At 38.8% G+C, this 16,890-nt stretch overlaps 1 protein-coding gene across 5 annotated transcripts in view; it reads left to right on the top strand.

Annotated features, from left to right (window-relative positions):
- LOC122555052 (transcription regulator protein BACH1-like) overlaps positions 1-16,890 on the top strand; it is an 80,130-nt gene that overhangs the window by 124 nt on the left and 63,116 nt on the right. Inside the window, exon 1 of one of the 5 annotated variants that reach the window (XM_087992912.1) lies at positions 51-447. The exons of 3 other annotated variants lie outside the window; for them this stretch is intronic. The gene's annotated coding sequence lies outside the window, so the exon portion shown is untranslated. Of the gene's footprint in view, positions 1-50; positions 448-1,187; positions 1,590-16,890 lie in introns of those variants that run through there. One more of the 5 variants, XM_087992911.1, reaches the window with a different exon arrangement.

Here is a 16,890-nt window from a genome sequence, read left to right as displayed (position 1 = left end):
TATGTTGGAGTGGGTTCGGTTGGGGCTGGGGGACTGGCCTGGTGTGGCCGTCGCTGTGACTGCCTGAGGGATTGGGGCTTTGGGAATGGGCCGGGCCGCGCCGCTCCTGCTCTCTGTCTCGCGCACACACACACACACACAGGGAGCACCGCGGCGGCGCTTGCAGCGGCTCCCGGACCCTGTGAGCGACGCTGTGGGGTCAGGCTCTCGCATTGAGCCTGCGATGTGTCAGTCCTCCCCGCGGTCCGAAAACCTCCCGGAGCCTGACTCTTTTTCTTTCCACCCAAACTTGGAGAAGTTTGTTTTTGATTTCTGTGCGCTGGAACATGGGGATGATCAAGTTTGTGATGATGTTCAACTTCCTGAATTTACGGTAACTTCCTCGTCAGGAGCTTCTACACTGAATCTCTTGAGGGAGGAGGAATCTGCATCGTCTTCTGTCTTTAGGTGCTTGTCCAGCAAACTATATTCCGTTCTCGTAAGGTGCAATCGGACTTGTCTGTCAGCTTTCATATTCGGACTTTAATGTCTGTCAATCAGTCATTATTAATCTCAGACGGAACTTGTGCATAATTACCAAAACAACAGATCAACGATTCACCTTCAAAAATGGGGGATTTAAATGTCCTAGAGTCGATTGTAGCCTAAATGACTTGTGCAAAGGTTGCTCTGTGTCTGAACAGTGTTTGTTTACTCTGTATGAAGATTCTTTGTAGCAGAGATGGTTAGTGCTTTTTGAAATAATGATTCTGGCCGCTACAGTTCACTTGGTAGTAAGCTGTCTCTTTTTGAGAAGATTAATAGATTCACGCTAATTCGATGCAACAAGTAGATTGGCTGTTCTTTAAATTGGAAGTTGACCTGCAATATAACATTGAATTAAAATGCTTCAGTAGCTCAGATGCATGCCACAGTTTGGAGGGAGATAATATGGCAGTAGTTCAAGCATTTTGTTAATGCCATCTCAATGCAAATATTGTGACATAAATATTCATAAAATTGTTTAAAAGAAAAGAAATCCAACTCTTTTGTAGCTTAAACACTGAATTTATGGATTCAACTTTGTTGCACATGTTTGGATGATCGGAGTATACTCTGCTCCAGATAGTATTTATTAATAAACAAAATAACATTTGATTAGTTCAATTAAATGTTTGCAAGTAGTTTCATTTATCCACTTTTTCAAGGTGATTCCTGAAGAAGGGCTTATGCCCGAAACGTCGATTCTCCTGTTCCTTGGATGCTGCCTGACCTGCTGCGCTTTTCCAGCAACACATTTTCAGCTCTGATCTCCAGCATCTGCAGTCCTCACTTTCTCCATTTTTTTTCAATGCCTTGTATCCTATTCCTAATCAATATGCAATATTACTATTCTATCAAACATACTTCTATTCTTCAATTCCTTATTCCAGTAATCACCTTATATTATATTTGCATTTAACTTTCAATGTTGATTAGTCTGAAAGATCTAAATCGTTTGACCTAAATGTTACTCCTTGTTATTTGCTCTGCCCCCAGGTCAGAATAATTTGCAAACTTGAAAAGTCAACCAAGTTTTTCTCGATTCTGAGCAAGAAGCTTGAACCCAAGTTCAGTATTCATCTTTTCAACATATTTCTAGCCTAAGAGGTTTTTGTTTTGTTATATTAAAGCCAGATTTATATCAAACTTGACTTTGGTTTAGCAATTAATTTTTAAAGTTAAACTTATCACAAGGTTTCTGTAACCTTCATTTATACAATGTCCAGTCATTCCTCTCAATCCATAATGTTGAAATACCTTTTGAAAATTGGTGCTTTTTTTCCAGACTCTGGTTATAGTTAGACTCAAACCCCAAAATTGCATCATCATTTTGCCATATTCATCTTTGCTTATTTGCTTAGCCTGTTGTCATCTCCTTTCACATGCTGCAGCAACTTGAATGACTTATCTTGTGACTCTCAAATGATATCCCATCAGCATATTGTCTATCTTTCCTAATCTGCCTCCTCAGTTCTCTCTTGTACTAATTTATGTCATTTTTATAAGTCATAGCTTGTCTAACTAAATTTCAATGTATGTTTTAAAATGATCAAACTGAAACATATTTTTGGTTTAACTGGGTTTCTCATTCCTAGTACACCGCATTTGTCCTCGAGCATATATTTCTAATTCCTTTGGATTGTTTTAGATCTTCCTAGCATTAGCATAAGAAATCTTGGTTTTCTCTCTTTTTGTCCATTCTATATATTTTCAGAACCTTTTAGCTATAAACATATTTCCTTGCAACTTGGTTATAATCAGGTTGGGAAGATCAAATTTACTTATCATTCCTACATTTCCTCATTGCAACAGCCAAGACCAGTGGTTGTTAAATAGCATATTTAAACACTAAGATTTAAAAAGACCTCTGATTGCACCAATAATATTTCTGGTGCTGGCATATAATTGTAGCTAACCAAATTTAATCACACATCTATTAATAAATGTTACAGAGGAACCTTGATTGTCCAAAAGACACAGGCGGGGAGTATTTCATTTGGTTAATCGAATGCTTGACTAAACTATGTTATCCAGCATCGGGACCTTGCGATCTTTCCAGGTAATCCGATATTTGGATAATCGAGGTTCCTCTGTATGTAGAAGATAGAAACAACTCCTAAGTTGAAAGGTTTTCATTTCATTTAATCTTTCTTTTCCCCTTTCTGATTCTTTAGTTTTAAAAAAAATCTAGTTTGTTTTTGCCATGGGACTTTGGTGAGAGCAGCTAGGGAAGGGGTATGGGGGGAAAATAGAACATCATAGTCAAACTTGAATTGCTGTCATGTAATTTTTCTCTCTAAATCTTCAGGCCTGATAAGGGGGTAAATCTGTGTAACTTTCAGCATATGGTTTTCACAGAATCTGTAAGTTGTGTGTTTTGAGTGAAATCTGTTTCTTTGTCAGAAACCGATTGCAGGCATTGTTCTTGTTATTGTAATCATTGGTCCTAATTGCAAATTTTGTAAATTACGATTTTTCTCACTCATCTTGCAACAAGAGATTGTGATTGGAGATATGTGCTTAAGCTTTTAGAGAACCCTGCTGATCATTAGAAGCTACAAAACAATATGAAAGTATACATGCCATGATTTTGGAAAAGGTTAATCATATTGCATGATCTTTGAAAAAAAACTGCACAGATAATTTTCAGTGCACTGTATTGTAATTGCAATATTTTATGCTGGATAAGACAAGGAAGCCAGTGATGAATTTACATTGTGATATTATTTTCAGTTTGAGTAATTGAGGGAAATCCCATATATATGACAGTTTCATGGCAGAAAAATCCTGATATGCAATTTTGTATAATTTGAAAACCTAAAATATTGTTATACTTACAAATATTTTTTTGTGAAGTATCTGAAAAGTAAATATCTTGCTCTTTTGAAAATTCCAGTTTTTAAATTTGAGATTGTAAAATTCTCAAATTTACTGTTTAATCGTAACCAACGTTGTGTATACATATCTAAAATCACTCATGATTTGAAGAATTAATATTTTGTTACTATTACATTGGGCCAGAAGTGAAAACATCTTAATTATTAAGAGATTTAGGCAAACAAAGCATTCACGTGATAAGGTGATCAGATGACAAGTCATGATGATGGTGTAGTTTATCAATGCTGCTTCCTTGGAAAGCATGGCATCCAATGTCTGTGTATATACTTAGACTTCATTAGAATACCTTTTGCAGATGTGTGATGGTAGACAGTGATATATGGGACTTTGATTTGGTTAAACTCAATACGTGAAATTGTTGCACTTTTTTTTAAAGAAACAGTTAAGTTTCGTTTCTTTGCACTGGATGAAAGAATGTACCATGTCCATATAATGTTAGGGCTAATTTTGCTTTCATGTTATCAGAACCATGGGAAATTTGCAGTATTGACATTGGGCATATCAAAAGGACAATCGATATGGTCATGATATTGGTAGATAAGTACATCCAAATACTTAGAGAAACTTTTGCTCATCAACCCAAGTGACCCAATAGTCCTGAATCCCTTTTGAGCAAGGTGCTCTTAGCAGAAAGACTGTTGTTTTATGGATAGTCTTGTGAATTTTCAAATAATATGGTTGAAAACTGCTTTTTGAAGAAATATTATCTCCTATTGGGTTTCTCTAAAACACTATGACTCTGAGGTATCATTTGAAAAACAGATGTGCAATCTGGCCTGGGACTTTTTTTTTTGCTTTCCTTCCAGCCTGCTTTTTGGAATTACTTAGTTTTAGATCCCATATGAAGTCACTAAGTATCTTGCGGGTTATGGGGATACTGTGCTGTGTTGCTTTTGTTTTTATGATTAAACAAGCAATAAAGTTTGAGAAAGAATCCCTCTGTGAATTTTAATTTATCTGTCAAGGATTACTGGAACCCTCATTATTTTTCTTACTAGTGACTGTGATTAAAATGTAATAAATTAATCATTCAAGTTAATTGTCTAGACCTTGATTTCTGATAAAAGCTATTATATTATAAAAGATAATTTATATTTTATGATACTAGCATGACACATTATGCTAAGTTTTGGAATGACTAGCCACATCAGTGTGGAATGAGTTAGAATGGCTGGATTTGGAAAATTAGGCATGGATCTATATTGCCACATGCCTGTTTTTTAATTTTAATTTTTTTTTTCTTTTGAGGTGCTTTGGTGAACTATTTTTCCACTTTCCCTCCAGCCAAAGCGTAAAACGTTAGAATTTTTTTTTTTGAAGAGAAATTGAACAGAAATTTGCTTGATAAATTGCCTTAAACTTTTGAAGTGGCATTATCCTTCTAATTATTGTGTGTATCATAAACCAATAGCTCCTGCCCTGTTCCTCAAAGATCTCTGCACCATTCCATTCTTTAGACATGGTGGAGGCTTGCATTGATTATAAAAGGTTGCACGATATTGAAATCATCGAGCAGCGTCAATCCTGACTAATTTGTGCAAATGAAAAGCTCTCTGCGAGTACATACTGCTGCAGTCCAAACATGTGTCTGCTTTAATTCATTTCTATCACTTTTCAAATCATTTGTTGTTTCAAGAATATTGGTTCAACAATATGTTGTAGCATGCCATTCAATTTGTTCTTTGCTGTTCTGTAATGATTTGGCTCTGATTTGTCATCGGGAAACGATGGTAGATTTATTGCCACTCTGGAGCAGCAAGACTGAAGTGGAATTCTGAATTATATAAATTCATAAGAGCCCAGTTCACTTCCTTGGACTGAATGAAAGCAAAGTACTGCAGATGCTGGTGATTTGAAATAAAAACAAAGTGCTTGAAACACTCAGTTGGTCTGGCAACGTCTGTGGATAGAGAAGCAGAGTCAACATTTTGAATCCAGTAATACAGAATACTGCACATGGAACACTTTTAGATTTTGAGGAAACTTTAAGGACCTGGAAGTGCTGTTGATCACTGATGCCAAGACTTGCATTTATGCCAAGAGTACACAATCATAGAATCATACAGTACAAAAGAGGCCTTTTGCCCAATGAGTTTGTACTGCCAAAAATGTACTGAACCTCCAGCAATAGGCCCATAGCATTGACTATTATGACACTTCAAGTACTCATTAAAAAACCTGTCTCAACTACCCTCCCAGGCAGTGTATCCCAGACTCCTACCCCACTTTGTCTGATATCATTTTTCCTCAGATTCTCTGCCTTTTACTTTGTGTGTATTCCCTTCTCATTAATCTTTCAATTAAGGGAAGCAGCTGCTTTCTCTCCTTCCTTCCCCATTCTTCTTATAATTCTATAATCTTCTCTCAGGATTCCCTGAACCCTCTCTGCTCCAAAGGAAACAACCTAACCTTATCCAGCCACCCTTCACAGCTTAGATGCTCTATCCTGGTGACGTCCTGGTCAATCTCCTCTGTACCTCCTCCAGTACAATCATATCCTTCCTACTGTGCGGCGATCAGAACTGCACACAGTACTCCAGCTGTGAGCTAACCAAAATTCTCTGCAGCTCTAACATAACCTCACTGCTCTTAAACTCCTTTTTCTTGTCATACTTTAGCTTACTTTGAACTAATTTTTCTTAGTGAATCTTAACTATATTATTTATATTCTGACTGCTGTATGGTTTTCTTCAAAGTTAAAGTATGACAAGAAAAGGTATAGTTCAGGGCAAGTATTGGGATGAGCATCTTCACGCAGCAATGACAAACTCTGGAATTGTCTTCTAGCCAACAGAGGGAGTGTAGCTAGATTTCAAAGAAAGAGGAAGACTATAAGACATAGAAGTGGAAATAAGGCCATTCGGTCCATTGAGTCCACTCTGCCATTTAATCACGGCTGGCATTTCAACTCCACTTACCCACACTCTCCCTGTAGCCCTTTAATTCTTTGTGAGATCAAGAATTTATCAATCTCTGCCTTGAAAACATTTAACATCCAGGCCTCCACTGTACTCCGTGGTAATGAATTCCACAGGCCCACCACACTCTGGCTGAAGAAATGTCTCTTCATTTCCATTCTAAATAACCCTCTCTATTTCTAACGCTGTGTCCATGGGTCCTAGTCTCCTTGTCTAACGGATACAACTCCCCAGAGTCCACCCTTTCTAAGCCATGCATTATCTTGTAAGTTTTATTAGATCTCCCCTCAACCTTCTAAACTCAAATGAATACCATTTCCAGGGATCATCCATGTAAATCTCCGCTGGACATGTTCTCGGGCCAGTATGTCCTTCCTGAGGTGTGAGGCCCAAACTTGGACACAGTGTTCTAAATGAGGCCTAACTAGAGCTTTATAAAGTCTCAGAAGCATATTGCTACTTTTATATTCCAACCCTGTTGAGATAAATGACAACATTACATTCACTTTCTTAATCACGGACTCAACCTGCAATTTAATCTTTAGAGAATAATGGATCTTTAGAGAATAATGGATCTTTAGAGAGTACTCCTAGATCCCTTTGTACCTTGGCTTTATGAATTTTCTCAACATTTAGAAAGTAGTCCATGCCAGTATTCTTTTTTCCAAAGTGCAAGACCTCGCATTTGCTCATGTTCAATTTCAATAGCCATTTCCTGAACCACTCTCCTAAATTGTCTAAATCTTTCTGCAGCCTTCCTACCTCCTCAGTACTACTTGCCTGTCACCTAACTTTGTATCATCGGCGAACTTCGCCAGAATGCCCCCAGTCCCTTCATCCAGATCATTAATATATAATGTGAACAGCTGCAGCCCAACACTGAACCTTGCAGGACACCACTTGTCACCGGCTGCCATTCCGTAAAAGAACCTTTTATCCCAACTTTCTGCCTTCTCTCAGACAGCCAATCCTCAATCCATGCCAGTAGCTCACCTCGAACACCATGGGCCCTCACCTTACTCAGCAGCCTTCTGTGAGGCACCTTATCAAAGGCCTTTTGGAAGTCTAGATAGATAACATCCACTGGGTTTCCCTGGTCTAACCTACTTGTTACCTCTTCAAAGAATTCTAACAGATTTGTCGGGCACAATCTTCCTTACTAAATCCTTGTTGACTTTATCTAATCTGATCCTGCACTTCCAAGAATTTAGAAATCTCATCCTTAATGATGGATTCTAGAATTTTCCCAACAACTGAGGTTAGGCTAATTGGCTTATAAATTTCCATCTTTTGTCTTGATCCTTTCTTGAACAAGGGGTTTACAACAGCAATTTTCCAATCATCTGGGATTTTCCCTGACTTTTGAAAGATCACAACCAATGCCTCCACTATTTCCTCAGCCATATTCCTTAGAACTCGGATGTAGCCCACCGGGACCAGGAGATTTATCAATTTTTAGGCCTTTTAGCTTTTCTAGCACTTTCTCTTTTGTAATGGCTACCATACTCAACTCAGCCTCCTAACTCTCTTTAATTGTTGGGATATTACTCTTGTTTTCCACTCTGAATATTGACATAAAGTACTTATTAAGTTCTTTGGCTATTTCCTTATCCCCCAGCGCTAGCTTTCCTGCATCAATTTGGAGTGGCCCAATGTCTACTTTTGCCTCTCATTTGTTTCTTATGGATTGAACGAAACATTTGCTTTCCTTTCTAATATTACTGGCTAGCCTACCTTCATATTTGATCCTCTCCTTCCTTTATTTCTCTCTTTGCTATCCTCTCTTTGTTTTTGTAGCCTTCCCAATCTTCTGATTTCCCAGTGCTTTTGGCCACTTTATAGGCGCTCTCGTTTTCTTTGCTACATTTCCTGACTTGCTTTGTCAGCCATGGCTGTCTAATTCCCACCCGCCTCGGATAATCTTTCTTTTCTTTGGGATTAACCTCTGTACTGTGTCCTCAATTACACCCAGAAACTCCTGCCATTGTTGCTCTACTGTCTTCCCCATTAGGTTCTACTTCCAGTCAATTTTTGTCAGTTCCTCTGTCATGCCTGTAATTACCTTTATTTAACTGTAACACCATTACATCCAATTTTGCCCTCTCTCTTTCAAACTGCAGACTGAACTCTACCATATTATGATCACTGCCTCCTAAGTGTTCCCTTACTTTAGGATTTTTTATAAAGCTCATTACACAGCACTAAGTCCAAAATAGCCTGCTCCCTTGTGGGCTCCATCACAAGCTTTTCCAAAAAGCCATCCTGTAAGTATTCCATGAACTCCCTTTCTTTGGATCCACTGGCAACATTATTCACCCAGTCAATTTGCATATCGAAGACCCCATGATCACTGTGACCTTACCTTTCTGACATGCCTTACCTATTTCCCGGTACATCTTGCGCCCCGGTCTTAGGAGATCTGTACATAACTCCCATTATGGTTTTTTTGTCTTTGTGGTTCCTCAACCCCACCCCCACAGACTCCACATCATCTGACCCTATGTCATTCAGTGCCATAGATTTAATTTCATTCTTAACTAACAAGGCAACCCCACCCCCTTTGCACACCTGTGGGCGGCACGGTCGCACAGTGGTTAGCACTGCTGCCTCACAGCGCCAGAGACCCGGGTTCAATTCCCACCTCGGGCGACTGACTATGTGGAGTTTGCACATTCTCCCCGTGTCTGCGTGGGTTTCCTCCGGCTGCTCCGGTTTCCTCCCACAGTCCAAAGATGTGCAGGTCAGGTGAATTGGCCATGCTAAATTGCCCGTAGTGTTAGGTAAGGGGTACATGTAGGGGTATGGGTGGGTTACGCTTCGGCGGGTCGGTGTGGACTTGTTGGGCCGAAGGGCCTGTTTCCTCACTGTAATGCAATCTAATCAAAAAAACATGTCTTTTCGATAAATTGTAAATCCTTGAATATTTAACTGCTAGTCCTGAACCCCCTGCAAACACATCTGTGATGCTTACCACATCATAATCATTCACTGATTATAGGAAGTGTAGAGTTTGCTTAGCATTGATTTTGAAATGAGCATCCACCTCTCATCTCTATTTATCTTGTGAATAACTACTGCATCAAAAACTTTAAAAGTTCCATGTGATAATTTGTCTCACGTATTAAATGTACAAGTGCATGTCTAAACATGTATCAGAGTTGTAATATCAGAAGACAAACTGCACAAAGTACCAATATAATGGAATTTTACTGACTGCCATAATGCAAAATCTTGATGTTGCAGCTGTCTAAGAGACAGCTTGTTATCGGTAAGACTGGCAAAGTCCTTATCCACCAGCTCAGTTATAATTAGTATTGAACAGAGTGCAACATGTTATATATTATCTAGGTTGTTAACATTGATTAAACTCAGTAAGCTATTTTACAGACTTAAACTTTGTGTATTTTTTATGTTGCAAAGGCTTTCTGTGTTACTTGTGTTCATTTTGTTTGCATGTTCTTGATGCATCTATGTTTACTGTTACTGTTTGTCATAAACTTCCAATCATTATGTCTGCAGAAAGTAAAGATGAAAGAGAAAACATGCTTTCACATTTTTCAATCTTGCTCCTGTTCCAGTTGACATCTAGTGTTTTCCATCCTTAAGTGTATAATGAAGCTATCTCTGTTGTACAGTATACCATACTTTAATAAAAACATTGAAGTACTTTCAATTTGTTGTGACAATATTCACAGTAACATAGTGAGCGATTACATTGTGAGAAGCATGTACATGAGAATTATAGTGATGTAATATTTGCCTGAAAAGGTCAGGATCTCTTTTCTCATTGCTATTTGTTTGGTGACAACAAAATGAAATGAAACGTTATGACATATATTGGAACTTGCTTAGAAATTTTAGAAATCGAACTCTCGATCATGCGCAGATGTTTTTGTAATTTTAAATGATATTCTAAATGGTTTAATGAAATCTTTTTGTTTCTCTCACTGAATCTCATTTTTCTCTACATCAAGCTTGCGCTTTCCTGTTTTTTGTTAATCACTTTCATTGTTGGCTGTAAGCCTATATAATCAGAAAAATGAACAAAAAGAAACCCACTTCAGGGACCAAAACATGTGTAAGTGCATAACATAGTACAGAAACTTGTTCAGACTAATCAAACTTTGATTCACTTAAATTTGTGTCTCAAGAGAAAAACTGTCCTGTTTTCCAGAAGTGAATTTTGGTTTGTAATTTATTCCACCTCTTCAGTCCACCCACAACTTGGCAATCCTTCCTTCTACACAATTTTGTCAGTTTCTGACTCCAACCCAACAACGTTGAACTCTGAAGTCCTTCATTGGCCTTCAACAGTATCTCATTTTGTTGACATCATAAATGAATGGTTTATACTATTTTTAAAGCAACAGTGTTTCTGAAAATTCCAGCATCTTTTGTGAGGTTATTTCTTTGAACTACATGTGGGAGGCAGGAATGAATTGAAGATATTGGTCCAATTTCAAACTTTCATTGTTAATAGAATTTGTATATATCATTACAAGCTAGTGAGAGGATAGAGCAGATGAATGCGTGGCTGAGGAGGTGGTGCAGGGGAGAAGAGTTCACATTTCTGGATTATTGGAATCTCTTGGGCAGAAATGACCTGTCCAAGAAGGCTGGATTGCACTTGAATTGGAAGGGGACTAATATACTGACATGAAGATTTGCTAGAGCTGCTTGGGAGTATTTAAACTAGTATGGTTGGGGGGTGTGGCGTGAGATCCAGGGAAATAGTGAGGGAAGAGATCAATCTGTGACTGGTACAGTTGGGAAAAGGAGTGAGTCAAGCAGTCAGGGCAGGCAGGAACAAAGCAGAGGACAAGGTAGGATTGATAAATTAAACTACATTTATTTCAATGCAAGAGGCCTAACGGGAAAGGCAGATGAACTCCGGGCATGGTTAGGAACGTGGGACTGGGATATCATAGCAATTACGGAAACATGGCTCAGGGATGGACAGGACTGGCAGCTTAATGTTCCAGGATACAAATGCTATGGGAGGGAGATAAAGAAGGGCAAGAGAGGAGGGAAATAAGGGATAACTTTACGGCTGTACTTAGAGAGGATATTCCAAGGAATATGTCCAGGGAAGTAATTTGGGTGGAACTGAGAAATAAGAAAGGGATGATTTAGTTTATTGGGATGGTACTATAGACCCCTCAATAGTCAGCGGGAAATTGAAAAACAAAGTTTTGAGGAGATATCAGTTATCTGTAAGAATGATAAGGTGGTGATGGTAGGGGATTTTAAGTTTTCAAACCTTGACTGGAACTGCCATAGTGTTAAAGGTTTAGATGGAGAGGAATTTAAACATGTATAAGAAACTTTTCTGATTCAGTATGTGGATGTACCTACTGGAGAAAGTGCAAAACTGGACCTACCCTTGGGAAATAAGGCAGGACAAGTGTCAGTGGGGAAATACTTTGGGGCCAGTGACCATAATTCTATTAGTTTTAAAATAGTAGTGGAAAAGGATAGACAGACAGGGTCTAAAAGTTGAAGTTCTAAACTGGAGGAAGGTCAATTTTGGTGAGAACTTTCAAATTCAAAAATTCAAAGGCTGAAAAATGAGCCTTCAGAAATGAGATAAAGAGAATCCAGAGACAGGATGTTCCTGTTTGGGTGAAAGGCAAGGCTTGTAGATGGAGGGAATGCTGCATGACTAAAGAAATTGAGGTTTTTGTCCAGAAAAAGGAGGCAGCATATGTCAGGTATAGACAGTAGGGATCGAGTACAAAGGCAGTAGGAGTATACTTAAGAGGGAAATCAGGAGGGCAAAAAGGGCACATGAGATAGCTTTGGCAAATAGAATTAAGGAGAATCCAAAGAGATCTTATAAATACATTTAAGGACAAAAGGGTAACTAGGGAGAGAATAGGGCCCCTCAAAGATCAGCAAGGCAGCCCATATGTGGAACCGCAGGAGATGGGGAGATACTGAATGAGTATTTTGCATCAGTGTTTATTGAGGAGAAGGACATGGAAGATACAGAATGTGGAAGAATAGATGGTGTTCAGAATGTGGGAGAATAGATGGTTTTATCTTGAAAAATGTCTATATTACAGGGAAGGTGGTGCTGAATGTCTTAAAATGCATGAACGTGGATAAATCCCTAGGATTTGCTCAGGTGTACCCAAGAACTCTGTGGGAAGCTCGGAGTGATTTTTGGGCCCCTTGCTGAGATATTTGTACCATCAATTATCACAGTTGACGTGCCAGAAGGCTGCAGGTTGGCTAACATGGTGCCACTATTTAAGAACTGTGGTAAGGAAAAGCTAAGGAACTATAGACTGGTGAGCCTGACCTTAGTGGTGGGCATGTTGTTGCAGAGAATGCTGAGGGAAAGGATTTACATGTGTTTGGAAAGGCAAGGACTGAATAAGGATATTCAACATGGCTTTGTGCGTGGGAAATCATGTCTCACGAACTTGAGTTTTTTGAAGAAGTAACAAAAAGGATTGAGAAGGGCAAAGCATTGGACGTGATCTATGTGGACTTCAGTAAGATATTCAACAAGGTTCCTCATGATAACTGGCTAGTAAGGTTAGATCACACGGAATACAGGTAGAATTTGCCATTTAGATAGAGAACTGGCTCGAAGGAGAGGGTGGTTGAGGAAGGTTGCTTTTCAGAGTGGAGGCCTGTGACCAGTGGTGTACCACAAGGATCGGTGCTGGATCCACTGCTTTTCGTCATTTTATGTTGGAATATTGTGTGCAGTTCTGGTCTCTCTTCTATCGGAAGGATGTTGTGAAACCTGAAAGGCTTCAGAAAAGATTTACAAGAATGTTGCTGGTGTGGAGGATTTGAGCGATAGGGAGAAGCTGAATACTCTGGGGCTGTTTTCCCTGGAGTGTCAGAGGCTGAGGGGTGACCTTCTAGAGGTTTATAAAGTCATGAGGGACATGGATAGGGTAAATAGACTCTTGCAATTCAGGGAAATTGTGTCTATGTCCTAGAGGGCATAAGTTCAGTATGAGAGGAGAAAAATTTACAACGGAACTAAGGGGTTATTTTTCATGTAGAGGGTGGTGCATGTGTGGAATGAGTGGCCAGAGGAAGTGGTGGAGGCCAGTCCAACTACAACATTTAAAAGGCATCTGGATGGGTATATTAATAGGAAAGGTTTAGATGGATATGGACCAAGTGCTGGCAAAGGGACGAGATGAATTTAGGATATCTGTTTGGTGTGGACAAGTTGGACTGAAGGGTCTGTTTCCATGCTGTTCATCTCTATGGCTCTATGATTCTTAAACATTAATTAGTGCAAAACTCTAAGTTCATGATTTTAAAGCTGCCTGAGGCATGTTTGGAAAAAATACAATTTTCTATGCTGTAAATACTTAATTGTGAATTGTTTTATCATTACACTAACTGCTTTACTATATTTTAGGTGATGAGAATGAAATGCTACCTTGTATTTTTCTCTTGCAACTTAGTTAACTATCTGGTGGGATCTTTGTTTCGCCTCTTTCAATTATCAATTTTCCTGATTGTTCACAGTAGTGTTTAGTGGGACCAACCAACTAAAAGTCATCACATTGCAGAATAGCTTGCTAATGTCAGTTGCCTCTTGAATGTTAGAAATGAACCTCTTGGCCCAAGAAAGAATTATGTTATAATTCAATTAGGAGCGATAAATTTATTCTTTTCCATGTCCTATTCCTCCACTGGTCACGCACAGTTTGAATTTAAAAAGGGAGGTATTGCCAATTATATCAGACTGTATTTAGTGCAGTATCTGAAACAAGTCAATCGGGTTTCTCAATTGACAAATAAGGAACTACAGTAGCGTCTCAAAATATTAACTTAATCTGTTCCGGGATCCGGTTCGTGAACTGAATCAATTTTTCCCATTGCTCGGATAGCGTAAGAATGCTTGGACGGCTGTTCACAGCGCATGCGCCAAAGACGAACTGAATGAGATCACGCGGGGCTGAGAGCTTTTGCGTTCAGCAAGCGCGTAGCAAAACAGAACAATGAAACCACATGGTCACACACGGGCTTTTTGCGTTTGTCCCTTCATTCGTACCTTGAATTTTGTACATATGTTGAAGCAAAATTTTACGTACATCCTGTTCGTAAACTGATTTGTTCGTGAACGGGGTCGTTTGTCTGTCAAGGCACTACTGTACTTTATTGCAAACAAAATTTAATCAAGCAAAGATGTCAATATTACTATTAATAGGTTTAAACTCTCTGCAAATATATACAACTGCACTTCTTGAAAAACACACAAAAACTCCAGTCTTGGGGGTGAGGGGATGGGGGTGGTAAGAAACAAAACTGCCAAGTGTTCCCTTAACTATGTATTAGCGAAGTGTCTGTTAAACTCAGGAAAAAAAACCTATAATCCACAGTTGTCACACTTGTTCTGTAAGCCAAGCTATCAATGTTGGGACTTCCTAAATCAACTGATATTGGCTGAATTCTTTCTTTTCCAGGAGACAGTAGTGGAGAATCAGATTCTGCTTAAAAAAAGAATAAATTTGGGAAACTCAGCAGTTCTGGCAGTATCTGCAGAGGGAAAGCAGAGTGAATATTTCGAGTCTAATGATTTGTTCAGAACCATTATGCTAGATGTGCTGAGTTTTTCCAGAAATTACTATTTTTGTTTCAGATCTTAGCATTTGGAGTTCTTTTGTTTTGTTCTCTCTTAAGAATCGTCCTTTTGCAGTGATGAGGCCTTTCAGTGGTATTTGAATTCACAAACATGGATGAAAGAATTTTCAGAGGAAGGAGAGGCAAAAACTGTTTGTTCCTGAGGCACTCTTGTCTGTGTTCATAGACGATAATCTTATTACACTGGTCACATGACCTTTTTGGAAGGAATAGATTAGATTCCTTACAGTGTGGAAACAGGCCCATCGGCCCAACACGTCCACACTGAACCTCCGAAGAGTAACACACCCAGACCCATTTCCCTCTGACTAATGTACCTAACACTATGGGCAATTTACCACGGCCAGTTCACCTGACCTGCTCATCTTTGGACTGTGGGAGGTAACTGGAGCACCCGGAGGAAACCTGTGCAGACACTGGGAGAATGTGCAAACTCCACACAGACATTCGCCCCGAGACTAGAACCAAACCTGGGATTCTGGTGCTGCAAGGCAACAGTGCTAACCACTGAACCACCTATTGTAACTGTAACTTCAATCAAGTAGCTTGTGTTCTTTTACAAATGCAATAGTTTTCCCTTTAACAATTGGTTTTCGTTGCAACATTTTCTTTCAAAAAGTTCCAACATATAGATGTATGTCCAGTCAATTATATTTTGAATTACTATTTCAGATACTATTTTTGAGATACATTACAAGTTCAATTGTATTTGTCTTAAATCCTCTGCCTAGCAAATTGCAGTGGGGTACGTATGAGATCAAAATTTTGGGAACAGATCATGGCATGCAATGCAAATTCTATTTGCCATATGATACTATTCCCAGACGGTGAAGTTGTGTCCTTCATTCATTCTTGACTCTTTGCCAAGGTCATTTAAAATTAGCTCCAAGAGGTTTAGGCAATATGCCTCAGGACTTTTCCCTCAAATTCAAATAATCCTTGATGTCTTCTATGAAATGGACCTCTCAGAATCTGGCAAGGGAATTCCAAGATGATTGAATTGCCAGTCATGGCAATTCTCTACAATGTAGTCTCATATGCAGGTGTGCATTTGATCATGGCATGTGGGGCAGAATTGAAGGCTAAATGGACATGGAGCTTGGTGTTGTGGTTCACATAGAATGAACCTTTTCAGTAAGAGGTTATCTAGTCTGTTTTGATCTTCAGTGTGGGGGATACTGCACCATGAGGAGTAACTTAGAATAAGCACATGCAAATTGCTTTCTTCCATGAAAGGAATGTTTTAGGCCATGCACGTGTGGCAGAGTAAGTGAAGTGGGGTGACGTTACAATTGTTATCTTAATGGCTACCCTTCCAAAAGTTGGTTTTGTCATTCAGCTTTGCATATTTACTTTGAGAAATGTGTTCTGGCATCTTTTACTGTGCCAGCTAATGGTTCTGTTTTGGTCTTTGCAACTGTTCTAGCTGAGCGAAAAAAATTACTTTTATTAAAACAGAGCACTTTTATAACCTCTATCCGGGCTTTTTATTAAACCAGCAACATAGTAATTATTTGAGAAGTCATACTATTAACAGTTAAACCAAAACTCTACAGCTCCTTGTTGCCCATCAGTGAATGAATGTGCTGTGCATTATGCAATCTTTAAATAGATTGTTCATAAACAATAATTTTGTATTGGTTCCTGTAGCATTAGTGGTAACCTGTACCAAATAATTAACCATGTACAGTATTGTGCAATGACCACCTTATGCTGCAGGTGATTTGATTAATTTGGGATGTTTTTAAAGATTGAACACAACTCTTTAAATCTGTTTATCTATAGTACAGTAAACAGTAATATTCAACTGAGGAAACACCTGCCATTTTTCTTAAATAACAACAGTATAATCTTGTAACAGTGATGGATGATTGCTTTTAAGTATTGTTAAGTTCTTCATAATTAGATATATTATCACTTGCTCAGCTGA

The sequence above is a fragment of the Chiloscyllium plagiosum genome, unplaced genomic scaffold, assembly GCF_037043375.1.
Source record: "Chiloscyllium plagiosum isolate Xiang-an unplaced genomic scaffold, Cpla_swu_hap1 HiC_scaffold_12, whole genome shotgun sequence".
NCBI classification, from domain to species: Eukaryota; Metazoa; Chordata; class Chondrichthyes; order Orectolobiformes; family Hemiscylliidae; genus Chiloscyllium; species Chiloscyllium plagiosum.
The sequence above is the reverse complement of the archived record's forward strand: the minus strand, read 5'-3'. Positions and strand labels throughout refer to the sequence as shown.